The sequence below is a fragment of the Pleurodeles waltl genome, chromosome 7 (assembly GCF_031143425.1).
Source record: "Pleurodeles waltl isolate 20211129_DDA chromosome 7, aPleWal1.hap1.20221129, whole genome shotgun sequence".
NCBI classification, from domain to species: domain Eukaryota; kingdom Metazoa; phylum Chordata; class Amphibia; order Caudata; family Salamandridae; genus Pleurodeles; species Pleurodeles waltl.
Window position 1 is genome coordinate 783132596 of NC_090446.1, and position 15553 is coordinate 783148148.

Genomic DNA, 15553 nt, shown 5'->3' on the forward strand with positions numbered 1-15553 from the left:
TGTTACGTTGTGGAATGTGCAGCACAAGGCAAGCAGTGGCCTTCTGAACCAGCTATAGTCTGTTTACAAGCTTTTAAGTGGCACCAAATAACTGGGCAATTGCATATTCTAGACTAAATGTGATTAAGGCATGAGTAATGCACTTCTGCGCATTCTCTCTGCTCAATACAACAAGTTGGCCAGATTCTCATTGTATCAAGAGTGGGGAATGTGCCGAACACCAAGATGCAGGACTTACCTGAGTACAGGCAGAGGCAAGCTCTTATGCATCTATTCTGCCACTGCCAAGAGACATTTCTGGAGGTTAGCTGTAACAGAGTCGTCCAAGTTATTAAAAACAAAAATAATTTGGGTATCATCTTCATATCACATGATATTAAAACCCCAGGCTTGTGCAACAGCGGTGAGGGGGGATATGTAGACATTAAATAAAATAGGGCAGAAGTCCGAGGCCTGTGGTATGCCACAGTTACCCTCCTTAAATTCTGAGGTGTAGGTGGATAGATGGACTACTTGCTTTCTGCCTGAGAGGAATAATTTTATCTAGCTGCAGATGGTGCCTACTGTGCCACTTTCTTCCAGTCGCTGCAACAAGATTTCATGGGGAATCATATGAAAAGCAGCCACTAGGTCAAGCAGGACTAAAATATTTTTTTCCCTAGGTCAAGCTGGGTTTTAATGAAGTCTGTCACTTCTAGGAGAGCTGATTCTGTGCTGAAACTGGCATGGACACAAGACTGGGAGTGGTGCATACAGTTACTCTCAACAATAAATTTGCTAATTTGAAGGCCAAAGGTTCTAACATCTTCTCCATCGCAGTAAGTAGTAGGAGGATGGGTCTTTAGTTACTCGGTTTTAATGGGTCCAAATTTGTTTTTGTTCAACAAAGGGAGCACTATTGTCTTTTTCAAATTTGCGGGTACCTTTCCAATTTCTAGAGTGAGATTAAACAGAAAAGTAATCTGTAGGTAAGAGAGTTAAATGCATGTTAATTACATGAGGAGGACAAACATCTGGTGGGGAACCAGATCTGTTTTTTGAGTAGTCATTTCAGAAATCTTGACAAAAGTGGCTAGCTGTGTTCAGATACCATGAGGTTTTTGTAAAGACATGGGGGAAACAGTATTCTGCTTGTCTCCAAATCTGGAGTAGATTTAAAAAACTTTGTCATGGAAAAAGCAAGACAAGTTGCTGACAAATTCTTGAGAAGAGGGAATTTATTGTTTGCCTGATTTAGGATTCAGGAAAGAATCTACAATTTTAAATATGGTTCGGGCTGCAGAGTCTGCTTCCTCAATCAGTTTAGCGAACGTGCAAGCTTTAGCACTTCTTTTGTTTGTTCTAAACTGTTTTAGTGCAGACTTGTGAATGAGTTTATACTCAGCTGCCAAGTTACATTGCCACCTCCTCTCTAGTTTTTTACATTTGAGTTTTTTTGCTTTTAGCTCTGCAGAGAACCATGGAGCTGAGGAAGAAACTTTTTTACTGCCATTTCTTTCAAAGGTGCAATGTTGTTGAAATTCATTCTTAGATTTAAATCAAATTGCTGCATTTGCCGTATGACTATCTCCAGATCGATCGACCTCAACTTGAGAGCAGACCCACTGCTGAACAGCTCCAGAAACCGCATGCCAAGGGCGATATAGCACCGCCTTATTTGTTTTGGGAGCCTGCATAGAGGGGTATTTAAAGTGAAAGGGGATTAGATTATGATCCGACCAAACTAGGGGTACTATTTTCTCCACTACTAGAGCGGGAAAATTAGAGAAAATAACACCTAAGGTGTGGCCTCCAATACGTGTGGGGCCAACATTTGAAACTAATTTACAGTTGGACACTGCTTCAATCAATTGTTCAGCAGCTTTGCACCACGGATTATCAGCATGAATATTATAGTTACCTAGACCATAAAATTAGAATATTGTAGAAAACGGGGCATGATGCCATTGGCTAGGATCTCACAAAATTGTGAGTCAGCCTTTTGGAGCGATACACGAGAAGTCCTGAAAGGGAGAAGTTATCCGAAATCTTTGTTGTGAAGTCCAGGGCCTCAGCTTTGACCTGTAAATCCACTTGCTGACTAGAGCAAAGGAAATCGGAGAGGTAAAGGATGGCCACCACACCACCAACTGCGCCAATTCTATCTAAATGTGAGATAAAGTATCCGTTAGCAATGGCTGGTTTTAGATTTGTATCTGAACAGTTGTTCAGCCAGGTTTCATTAAGAAAAATAAGACCTCAGGTGTTTTCATGAAAAACATTTCAAAACTCTATTTTATGTTTGGGGTGATCTAACATCAATTGAGCAGACTTTTAAAACCCCATCTATATTTGTGTTTACTTTTTGAGCTATGGCAGTGTCTGTGGTCAGTCTATTATCTCCCAATTGAAATGGCTTCATGTGTTCCATACTAGAAAGTCTCCTTTGGCCCCTGTGAGAAGATATTGAGGGCCCTAGGCAGGGGAATTTCGTATTAAAGTGTAATTGAAAGCCTCAATTTCGGCATAAAAACATGCTGTTGCTTACTAGGCCACAAGAGAGATAGCAGTTACATTTAGGTGGTTGAAGGGTTAGAAGAGGGTCCTTACTGAAAAACATTATTTTTGCTAGTTCTGGGGAAAAAAGGCACCATGGCTGGTGCTGGCCACGATCTGGGCATGGAGGGGGCGCAGGTGGCATGCCTATGGCAAGCAGTCTTATTAAATAGTATTAAAGAAAGGCTCTGCAACTAGAGCGAGGGGCTGCGTTATCAGCGGCCTAAAATGTGGCACTATTTAGCCGCCCTAAGCCCAGACAAAAATCAGATTCAAAACTGACTTTTTTTAAACATGTGCCAAGTGTATTAAAACAACTCAGCCGAAATGAAACTAAAATCCAACAGAATTACTGATATTCTAAAAAGGAAACACCAAGTTGTCCGACTTACGATCAATGGCACGTCCGCGCTCGCATCCTCATTAAATGCTATTGAGGAAGGTTAGAAAGTTAAAACGGCCCGCCCAGGCTCTGCAACTAAAGTGAGCAGATCCATTATCAGCGGTTAATATGTGGCACTACTAAGCCGCCAAACGCCTAGACCAATCCTGCTAGGTGCTATGCATCTCAGGTTAGCCTAAAGCATATTAGTGTGGTGTTGGGGGCCCTAGGCCCTCATGCTACTGAAATAAAGAGACGCAGACACAGTAGCATGGTCATAAGAACTGGCCCTGGGCATGTGCGCCCAGCCCTTTTTTATTGGCATGGTCACCTGACTGGTGACCCCTGTGTTGGATGGGTGTGGGGTGTGAGTGTAAGGCCAGCAATCAGCCGAGTGGCCGGTTAAACACTAGAACGTGTCCAGCAGGACACTACAATTAGCAATATATGCGCATCTCTGCAAGGACTGGACATTATCATGCATATATGTGGCACTTGGCAGGACTAAGCGGAGCACATAAAACAAAGTTCTTCCCTCCTCCACTGTGTGCAGGTTACAGTCCGAGGCCTTTTGGATACACCTGAGATAAATCGGACAGACTCTCTGGCCCACTGGAGAGCACTGTTTCCCCGGACACTGGAATATCGATCCTCCCTTTGCTTGCAATATATTTATTGGTACCCATATTGCGCAGCTTCCTGTTGTCTTACTCGGCAATGACTCTGATGCTCCGGAAACAAGAAAGCGCCGAGAGGCAGGGAACACCCTCCACCCGACTCTCTCCCACAGAACAGGCTGATTGTGTCTGACCCCTGGCCTCTAGACCACTAATGTCAAAGACCTGTCCTGGGTGACAAAATACGGCTTTCTGGTGATCTAGAGCTCCAGGGCACCCCCTCTCTACCCCATGGCTGAGAGCCCCAGCACAGAACTATGTGCAAGCAGGTGAGAAGTGTGCTCTTCAACTTCCTGCTCTTGTTGTCAGTGTGTTTATAAAAACATTCTCAAACTGACGGCATTAATAATAAACTTTTATAATAATGCGTGTTTCATTACAAGGCGCATGGACGTCATTTTAATATGCAGATGTTTTATTGTCACAATGGTGTTTCTAAATAAGCATATTTAAAAAGTGAATGTTATGAAAGAGACAATACAGATTTTTTCATCCATCTTTTCTCTTGCTGATATCACTTTAGAGGAAGATAGGACATTAGGTGAATAATGTATCTTTTTAAAGAGTAAAGGGGTAAAGCCTAAGGAAGCAGTAACCAGAATAATCCAGATACCTCGAGTTTGCAAGTGCAATTCTTCTTGTATTTGTTTGTCTTCCAATTCCCAGCGAAATTTAAAAGAAGCATAATATTTTTGGGGAAATTGGTATTTTTGACATTCCTACTTTGTTTTACTGGTATCAAAGTGTCACACCTAATACACTGAAATGTTACACATAAACCCACTGAAAACCGGGAAATGTGAATTGTCACTCATAAACAACTTGGAAACTTGGCAGCTATACCAGACACAAATCATATTTAAAACCGACTTTTTAAAAAACATGTGCAAAGTGTATTAAACCAGCCCCCCGGGAATTAAATTAAAATCCAACAGAAATGCTAATCTTGTAATAACGAAACACCAAAAAAACGAGCAATGGCGCATCCGCGCTTGCATCCTCATTAAATAGCATTGAGGAAGGAATGAAAGGTAAAATGCACCGCCCATGATCAGGGCCGGACTGGCCATAGCGGGGGCGTTTTTCTGGGAGGCTGGAAGGGTAGGGGCCGGTTTTGTTAACGGGGACGGATTTTGTAGCTGTGCTACAATATCACCCCCAGTAACAAAGACAGCAGTGCTTCGCACTTGCACCCCGACCCCATCCTTCCTCTCCATCCGGGGGCTGGTGGGACAAAATTGCCAGGGCTACTTTGGGTTCCTAATATGTGCACTATGAGGCAAGACTTCAGTACCTCGCAGATATTCACAGGCCCTAGGCTGAGTGGAGACCCCTGAACAATGGAGACCCCCTCCACATGCACATAGGGTGACCACCCGTCTGTAATTTTCATGGACTGCCCGTAATTTCGCCCTGCCATCCGTTGTCAGTGATGAAAGACTTAATGGACAGCATTTGTCTGTAATTTTAGCCTTTCACCTAAAGAACAAAATGTAATTGGGACTGATCAATTTCCCTAGCTGGATGGAAAGGCAGGGAGTCTCCTGTGCTCTGAGGGAGGGAGGGGCAGCCAAATAAGAAAAGGCCTTCTTGCCAGGGTGTGTCCTTCCCTAAAGAAATGTAAATGTGCGCAACTGGTAAATCTGCAAATTTAAAGGGGCTTGGAAGCTGTCCTGCCATTTGATAAAGTTTGTTTTGACCAATGACTTTGTGTTTCACCACTGCGCATATTAGTTGCTCAATGTTCACCAGTAGCACATGGTATGTTTTGTTCAGTTTAGCCGCCTATGGGCTTTGACATTGCATTAGTCATTACATTCTGTATTGTGCCTATTGGCTTTGACATGGCATTAGCCATTGCTTTCTGTATTCAGTTTAGCCGCCTATGGGCTTTGACATTGCATTAGCCATTACATTCTGTATTCTGCCTATTGGCTTTGACATGCTGTATCCAGTCTAGCCGCCTATTGGCTTTGACATTGCATGCCTATTGACTTTGACATGATGTATTCAATTTAGCTGCCTATTGACTTTGACATGCTATTAGATATTCTGCCTATTGGCTTTGACATGATATCATATATTACATTTTGTATTCAGCTTAACTGCCTATTGGCTTTGACATGATATTATACATTACACTTTGTATTCAGCTCCGCTGCCTTTTGGCTTTGACATGATATTATACATTGCATTTTGTATTCAGCTCAGCTGCCTATGGGCTTTGACATGATATAAGACATTGTATTTTGTATTCAGCTTAGATGCCTATTGGCTTTGACATGACACTAGACATTGCATTTGATATTTAGGTTAGCTGCCTATTGCCTTTAACATGACATTGCATTTGATATTTAGGTTAGCTGCCCATTGCCTTTAACGTGGAGTTCTGTATTTTTCCAAGCTGTGTTTTTGCACCAGAGAACCAAGATGTTTTGCTCTCACAGTAGACTAGACCTGATAAGAGAGAGTACATGGGCGTCGTTTCTCTTCCCTTGAGCTTGGGAACAGGAGTAGTCTTGGAGACCTGGCCAGTCTCCAAAAGGCTTGCTCAGTTTCCCAGGTCTGAGGGGAGGGGGCACACCTTTGTAACGAATGTAACAGGCTGCAGAGAGTCAGATTCGAATCTGCCGGACCTCGTGCTGGAGCTTGGCGCCAGCTGCCAGCATCCCGTGTGGGTAGATGAATCTCTCTTTCTCGCGGCTGACAGGGGTCCTCAGCTTGCAGACCTTAGAAAGATGAAGCTGTGAATAGTTCCCACACGGTGAAGTATTTGTTTTGCTTTGCATTCAATATCTTATAAATATAACCTGCTGTGTATATTGCAAACTGATATATTTTGTTTGATTAACGCGGACTTGAAAGCTACTAATTCGTCATTCATTCATAAACATTGTGGTTGGGGAAGAATAAAATAACAATAAAAGTCTTCTTTGACCTCAGAAGTGCATTTCTGTTGTGTTATGTTAGTGCTTAGAGACTAAATAAGAGGAAAGCACTACAATTGGTACCAGAAGTGGGGCCGGTCATTAAGAGGTGATTAAGAAGGGGTTTGACGAGTTAGTAGATTTCTAAGTGCACACTTTAAAAGTGTAATTGTTTTTTGTTGTTTGGAGAATTACAGAAATTGTTTTCTGTTTGGGGAATCACAGTAGCACGGCAGACCATGTCTGAGAATACATGTGTTGATGAACTGCCTGATGGTGCTAAGAAAAACTGTGAATTGTTTTCTGTTTGGGGAATTACAGAAGAAAATGCATGTGTAGCTAAAATGCCTGATGTTGTTTTGAGAAATAATTCCCGTTGTATATATGTAGAAAACGTGTGTTTTGGAAGTAATGATGACAGAAAGGTCTGGATACCTTTATCTGCTTACAGAGAAATGCAGGAGAAATGTAGGAAGTTGGAACATGAAAATAGGAATTTACGTGAGCAAATTAGCCAGGATACGATAATTCAAAATTATGCTGAAAGTTATAAAAATGAAGAATCTTTCTTGTCCCATTCCAGTAATGAGGGGGTTAAGACAGCTCCGAGCTGCACTGAGTTTCCGTGTGAGCCAGGGTTTTTGGCAGCCAAAGTGCATTCCTTAACTGATAACACGGACGAGAGAGCTCAGAATGTGATTTACGAGTTACCGTTGCAAAATGCACAAGTAAAACGAAAGATTTTAGAGCAAGAGCCGACTTTCATTAGCTTGTTTGATTTTTGGAAAAAGAATAGCCCTCATTTGAGTGAAATCCTAACACTTTTGTATATGGTCACTGTGAAAAATAATATGCAGCTGCGCGCTTGTGATTTGGCAAATGAAATAATGCAGACTTTAGGTTTCTGCGCAGTGCAAGAAGGAAATACTGATGTACATGTAAATCATGAACAAGGGAAGAAAATAGTGCCCCTAGCTAGAATCATACAATGGATCTGGTACTTGCAAGACAGGGCTAGAGTACCACAGATAAAAGAATTACCGATGAAATTGTGTGCACCATTTGAATTCGTGTCCACTGAAGATAAAAAGCATGTTTGTTTTACTAATGATTCATTGACTGAAATGTTGCTTTCTGGCACAGTAGAAGGAACAGCGTTGTATAATGTGTGTCTACTTGAGATGTGTCATTTTTATGCTGATTTTTGGTTCTTTGATAATGTTTTAGCCACATGGCTTGTACCTAACTGGTTCAATTACCTTGCTGATGTTAATGAGAAAAATGCAGAGAGAGAAGTGTTCACCCAGAATTCTGCCTTAGTGGGGATGGCTATGTGGGTGCCCCAGAAATGTGAAAAGGCCACTTACAGGTGGGCAGAGATGAGAGAGATGCACATTCCCCTAGATTTGATAAAAACTGTGCAGCACGCACAAAAGCAATCTGTCATGCAAGCAGTCACAGAGCAGTTGGGGAGAGGAAAGTTACCAGAACAGAAATGGCAAATTGATCAGGTTTTAGGGAGAGTGATTGCTGCAAATTACCAAGGAAAAATCGAAATTATGCTGATACCTAGAAAAGAATCTGATTCATTCATACAAATTGGAGACAGAATGGCCCAAATTGACAAAAGTGCAGTGAATGGAGGTTTGGTAAAGAATGAGTCTGCCCCAGCCCTTCTGACAGTGCAAGAAAAAGGAAGCTGTGGCGCAGCAGATAAAAACCTCAGTACTGATGTGTGGGCTGAAGCCCCAAGTGACCCTCCAGAACCTGCAGAAAATATAACAAAGGGCCCCAAAAACGTCCTGCTGATTATAAAACAGGGAAAGAAAGAGGAAGGGTGCAGTTTAAATGAAAAATGTTATTTGCAAGAAAAGTCATACTTGTTTCTTTTGCAGATCCGACCACGTTTCGCCACTGTCCCTGAGTGTGCTGTGTGGTCCCCCTTCCGGTGTGTGCGTGTGGGGTCGGGGAAGGGACCGAATCCCCAACCTGAACCTGGCTGAGTAAAGTGCCAGCACCATGGATCCATTTTGCGCAAACTGCGCCTTCAGTTCAAGTTCAACTTGTTTGCTGTGTTTTTTTTTTTTTCCCCTCTCGTATGGAACTCTGACTTTTGCTTACCTTCCAGCAAACCTTTCAGGTGGACCGTGCACCTTTACATGAGTAGAACTCATGCCACATCAAATTGCTAACACTGTTGAATTAGAGACTCATTCAGAGAAAAAAAAAAAAAAAAAAAAAAAAAATGTGCCCAGTCTTCTCTATGTAGATGTAGCTGATGTGAAAGGTTATGAGATCAATGTGTTAATTCACTTCTATTGCTTTACAGGGATTGCTTTGATCATAATGTTTTTTTGTGTGCTGATGTTTTTTTTGTTTGAAATATGAGATATGTGAAACAAAAATTCATTGGTCAAAGGGCGGAATGTCCTGCCATTTGATAAAGTTTGTTTTGACCAATGACTTTGTGTTTCACCACTGCGCATATTAGTTGCTCAATGTTCACCAGTAGCACATGGTATGTTTTGTTCAGTTTAGCCGCCTATGGGCTTTGACATTGCATTAGTCATTACATTCTGTATTGTGCCTATTGGCTTTGACATGGCATTAGCCATTGCTTTCTGTATTCAGTTTAGCCGCCTATGGGCTTTGACATTGCATTAGCCATTACATTCTGTATTCTGCCTATTGGCTTTGACATGCTGTATCCAGTCTAGCCGCCTATTGGCTTTGACATTGCATGCCTATTGACTTTGACATGATGTATTCAATTTAGCTGCCTATTGACTTTGACATGCTATTAGATATTCTGCCTATTGGCTTTGACATGATATCATATATTACATTTTGTATTCAGCTTAACTGCCTATTGGCTTTGACATGATATTATACATTACACTTTGTATTCAGCTCCGCTGCCTTTTGGCTTTGACATGATATTATACATTGCATTTTGTATTCAGCTCAGCTGCCTATGGGCTTTGACATGATATAAGACATTGTATTTTGTATTCAGCTTAGATGCCTATTGGCTTTGACATGACACTAGACATTGCATTTGATATTTAGGTTAGCTGCCTATTGCCTTTAACATGACATTGCATTTGTTATTTAGGTTAGCTGCCCATTGCCTTTAACGTGGAGTTCTGTATTTTTCCAAGCTGTGTTTTTGCACCAGAGAACCAAGATGTTTTGCTCTCACAGTAGACTAGACCTGATAAGAGAGAGTACATGGGCGTCGTTTCTCTTCCCTTGAGCTTGGGAACAGGAGTAGTCTTGGAGACCTGGCCAGTCTCCAAAAGGCTTGCTCAGTTTCCCAGGTCTGAGGGGAGGGGGCACACCTTTGTAACGAATGTAACAGGCTGCAGAGAGTCAGATTCGAATCTGCCGGACCTCGTGCTGGAGCTTGGCGCCAGCTGCCAGCATCCCGTGTGGGTAGATGAATCTCTCTTTCTCGCGGCTGACAGGGGTCCTCAGCTTGCAGACCTTAGAAAGATGAAGCTGTGAATAGTTCCCACACGGTGAAGTATTTGTTTTGCTTTGCATTCAATATCTTATAAATATAACCTGCTGTGTATATTGCAAACTGATATATTTTGTTTGATTAACGCGGACTTGAAAGCTACTAATTCGTCATTCATTCATAAACATTGTGGTTGGGGAAGAATAAAATAACAATAAAAGTCTTCTTTGACCTCAGAAGTGCATTTCTGTTGTGTTATGTTAGTGCTTAGAGACTAAATAAGAGGAAAGCACTACAGAAGCCTGAGTTAAATCAAAGGAGTCACTTGAAGCTTTCTGATGACAAAGATATTTTCTTTAGAGAGGTACTGTATGGGTGTTCCAAGGTGAGCTGTGAAGTATGTGATTTTATTGGACTGATATTAAAAAATGTTAGTACTAGGTATAAACTGTATATTATTCAAATCTATTTTGGAAGGACCTTTTTTAATTTAACCAAAATGTATTTGCGCATTTTGTAGCAGCCTATATTATGATGTGTCTAATGCATGTTTAAAATAAGAACTTATACATTCACAGTTCTTTCAGGGACCTCGGTACGTAATAGTACTAACAAACATTGGTAAAGTCAATTGGTCTTGTCTACGCAGGAGTTATTGGCTTGCCAATGTGTTTTAGCCATGTTATACACCAGAGTGGCTGCTGTTCAGCATGGCTAAGAATTAGTGGCATAGTGGTGTAGAGTGGAGTAAAGTGGCATAGGAGCAGTGGCGTAGAGCCCAGTGGTGCAGAGTAGAGTGCAGTGGGGTACAGTGCAGTTGTTTAGAGTGCATTGTTGTAGAGTGCAGTGGCATGGAGTGGCGTGGGGCACAGTAGAGTGGCATAGAGTGCAGTAGAGTAGAGAGGCATACAACAGAGTGGCAGAGAGTGCAGTAGTGTAGAGTGGTGCAGTGGCATACAGTGCACAGTAGACTGGAGTGGCGTAGAGTGGTGCAGAGTGGAGTAGTGTAGCATGGTGCAGTGCACAGCAGAGTATAGTGCTGTAAAGTGCAGTGAAGTAGAGCAGAGTTATGCAGAGTAGAGTGGTATAGAGTGCAGTGGAATAGAGTGTATTGGTGCAGAATGCAGTAGTATAGAGTAGAGTGGTGTAGAATATAGTGGTGGCCAGTGCAGTGTTGCAGAGTAGATTGTCAGAGTGCAGTGGCATATAGTGCGGTTGTTTAGAGTGCATTGGGGTACAGTGCACTGAAGTAGAGTGCAGTGGTTTAGAGTGCAGTGGGGCAGAGTGGCGTAGAGTGCAGTGGTGTAGAATAGATTTTTTCACAGTAGAGTGAGGTGGCGTAGAGTGGAGAGGTGCAGGGTAGAGTGGAATTGCATAGAGTGGCATAGCGTAAAGTGGTGTAGAGTGCTGTGGCTTAGATTAGAGTGACGTACAGTGTATTGATGTAGAGTGCAGGGGCATAGAGATGAGCGTTACAGGGTAAAGTGCACTAGCATAGAGTGTATTAGCATAGAGTGCAGTGGCGAATAGTGCAGTGTTGCAGAGTGGCATAGAGTGGAGTTGTGTGGACTAGATTGGTGTTGCCTAGACTGGACAGGTGTACCATGCAGAGGCACAGAGTGCAGTGGTGTAAAGAGGCGTAAAGTGCATTGGCATAGAGTAGAGTGGTACAGGGTAGAGTAGAGGGGCATAGAGTGAAGTAGCATAGAATGCAGTGGCATACAGTGGATTGGTTCAGAGTGGAGAAGAGTGCAGTGATCCACAGTGCAGTGGCATGGAGTGGTGTAAAATGGAGTGATGCAGAGTAGGATGCAGTGGTGTGGAGTGGTGCAGAACAGAGTGGAGTGAAGTATGCATGGTGTGGTAACACATTGTCATTACAGATAACACGTTTTTGATTGAAATGACCATTACATTGCACAGACATACAGTTTTTCAAATAAAGCTATACAGTGCACAGACGATGATGTGTGGAAATTGCATCACCTAATGCAATGATTTGTTTCAATCATATAAAGGTATTTGTTTCCAGCACAGTTCAGAATTAACAAAAATCTGCTTCATTTGTACTTCTAATTCTGATATATTCTGAAGTTCATTTACATGTTGTCATGTGATAGAAAAAACTATTTTCTAACGCCAGTATCCAGCAAGAATGTCGCATAAATCCTCTCACTTTGAAGTCAGAGAAAGAAAAGTAAACACTAAGTTCCCACCGACAACAGAGCCTGACATTTGACCTTGTTCTGAATGCACAGCAAGTGTGATGAGATAAGAACAAGATTTACAGGCCTGTTTACAGAAAGGGAACACTCAGAAGGATACTGTAAATAAGGTTTGGGCAAGGGAAGGGATAAACTGAAGCTGCATAGCCTAAAACAAATAAAGCCAGCAAATTGAAAGCAACAAAATGTGAGTTTCAAACCACAGAGCCAATGGCAAGCAATGGGCAGAATGCATTCCCAAGGAAACTCTCTGAATGTATTTAAAGTGACAGCTGTGTGATACTTTGTGAGGAAAGTTCAGAATGTTAGTCCAGTCTGTATCTTGTAGAGGTTTGGCCACATCAATCACCTAGTTAGTATGATGAGAAAACTTGGAGTGGTCTTAATGTTGCAGGAAAGGTCTGTACACCCATTGTATCAGTTTGTCACCAGTTCCTATTGTGTAGAGCTTCCTGCACACCTCATGCTGGGTAGTGCTAGGTGGTAGACATGAAATAGGGCATTTAATGATTGTTTAAGGTGGTTGTAAGTAAGGAGTTGAACGGGGTGAAGATGGTAGTCTGCCACAAGGGTTTGGAAATTTAATAGCTCACTGTCCAGAAACAAATTCCCCAATTTTAAGACACCTGCAGCATGCCACTGTTGGAGTTGCTCTGAGTACAGCCATCCTGTGCAAGTGGGAAGGCTTTGCAAAGGTAGTGCAGGAGCACAGGGTTTCTTTGTGTCAGTGAGTTTACGGGTTCTAGCAAGGCAAGAGAGAGCTGTGCATGATAACTCCGGATGGTGATCCGTAGAATGGTTAGTAGGAAACATTGAGCAGTGCAGTAAGCCCTCCTTAAAGGTCTTTAGCGATAAACCTCATCTCATGCAGCGGGGTGGGTAGGAGGCCAGCGAGCCACCCATTGGTCCTGCACAGCTGAATAATAGCATTCTAAGTCCAGAAAGCCTAATCCACCCGCAGTCACGGGTAGCTTTAGAGTGGAAAGAGCTACCCGACGGCGCCCCAGCGACCAAATCAGATGTGTGGCATGTCTGAAGAAGGAAAGAAGGACGATCAGAGGAAGGTTTGCAAAATAATACTATAATTGGGGTAGCACACCATCTTCACTAGTGCCACGTGGCCCACTACAGAAAGCAGAAGAGAAGACCAAAAAGCAAACTGGGCTTGGAGGGACAGTGACGCTCTGCTGAGATTGCCATCCTGCAAATCAGTGGGAGAATGGTAGATATTAATCACTAGATATCAAAAGGTAACTGGTTCCCAGTTCAATCTGAGGTCTAATTGTATATAAAGGGGAAAAACAGTGCCATATGTTAAAGAAACACTAATGACATTTTAACATTTTTACATTTTGTTTGTGCAGTTTACATCCCAAATATTTTGAAGATTCTATGTGTACTTTAAACTTAGGGGTAACTCAGATCTCAAGTTTTGCTTTTGCTGAATTCAAAAACCATTTTAATACATGGACAAAGCAGGCAATTGCCTTGCACAACCTTGCAAGGGGTGTGGCCACTGCTCACCCTTTACAAGCCCGAACAGCAGACCATTGCACCAGAAGAGTTTTCCAAGATGGGTAGGTGCTGCTTCTTCAACCACTTGACAGTGCCTCTTCTGTTTCTCTCCTGTCTGCAGAGACAACTCCCCAGGTACCCAATACCTTCGATAGTCTTGTTGGACCTATCTTGTCTGATTTTAGGAATTGTCCCAACTTGTTCTTCTCTTCCTTATTTATCCATATTTTAGCAACAACCTCCCATTTGATCTCAATTTCATCCTCCTCGTTTGTTATCTTTGATTGGTAGTCCGGGCTCCCAGTTCTGAGATAAATGTATAGTCCCAGGCATATACTCTATTGCTGTGAGAGACAAGTTGTGGGTACCTCACATCCTGACATTAGGTGTGAGACTGTCGCCCACACCATCGGCCCTGCCTCATTAAAAAAAAATGTAGGTTGAAAGTCCATGGGCAGTTGATTTGTTTAATCTAGCATAAGGTTAATTATCTCAATGTTTCCCAAACTGTTTGCCAGGGGTTTTTAAATGTTCAAATCGTGTTGTTACTTTCTCTTTAAGAACGATTGGGTAGATTTGGGTACGAGTGATGGCCTTGACACAGTGCTGAAGGGCATTCATTTACTACTGAACAAGGACGTAATGTGAAACCTGAATGTAGCATACCAGGAGGCAATCACAAAAAGACCACATTGAGTAATAAATAGTGCTATGTTTAAAAAAAAAAAAAAAAAGAGCACAAAATGCACTGATAACGTAGTGAGGCATGGCCTCTCTTGGGGGAGTCTGTAAAACTGACATTGTTCTTGAATTGTTGTCCTGAATTTTGACCCTTCGTCCTGAATTTTGACCCTTTGTCCTGAATATTTTATAGTCCTGTCCAGAATTTGCCTCAATGCCAGGTGGTCACCCTACATGCACCGCAGCGTTGCAGGGGCCTACGTTACGCCCCTGCTAGTCACCATGACATCCTATAGTTTCCAATAAACGTAAAACATGGTTATATTCCTTTGCCCACCAGGTGGCGGCATTGTCCACGGAAGGCGACAGATAACACCCACTATACACACACTGGACTATGTGAAATCTTAAAACAAAAACACGATGATGCAATCGCATCATTTAACAAGTTCTTACATTCGTATTTCAAATAAGTTGTTCTACTCATACCTGCCACAGTTTTACATTTGACCATGTATGGCAGCAACCTTTCTTGGGGCATAACAAGCACTTTTCTACAAGCCACGCAAGCGTACTGTGTGCACAGGTTGTAGGCGGGATGGAAAAAATACACAGAGGTCCTGGCGGCTGCTGACAGTCATGAGTACAACAACACTGTTTGCAAACGGATCGGCCCTTGATTCATTTGTCTCCTACATTGACGACATCGCAACGATTGACAACATACAAAGAAAATACAAAAATTACAAACCTCTCTAAAGTATTAATAATGCCAAACCTGAAGTAAATCGAGAATTGATTTATTTTTTTGGCAAAACTTTTAATTTTTCTTTGGCTACAGTCTAACTGGAAGATGTTTATGGATTATCAGCATATCCGTATCGGATTTTTAAAAATGTTTTGAAATTTAAAATAAGCAAATCTGAATTACCTCATTAAACAGCTAGCTGAATATATATCGTGCTAAATTATTCATTCATATTGGAGATGCGTAGAAGGCAAAAGCAAATCTTGTTGTAGCATATTGTACAGCATATTTGATCGAATTTCTACACAGCATTGGCCAAATACCTACATTCCACGTTGTCATTCTTGTAGTCACCATTTAACGGAAGAAAATATTATGTCATGCTATAACATTAATGTTA

General features: G+C 42.0%; 1 protein-coding gene across 1 annotated transcript in view; it reads right to left on the reverse strand.

Annotated features, from left to right (window-relative positions):
- The window catches only part of SLC4A9 (solute carrier family 4 member 9), a 369779-nt gene that overhangs the window by 223456 nt on the left and 130770 nt on the right, over positions 1-15553 (reverse strand). The gene's annotated exons all lie outside the window — the stretch shown is intronic.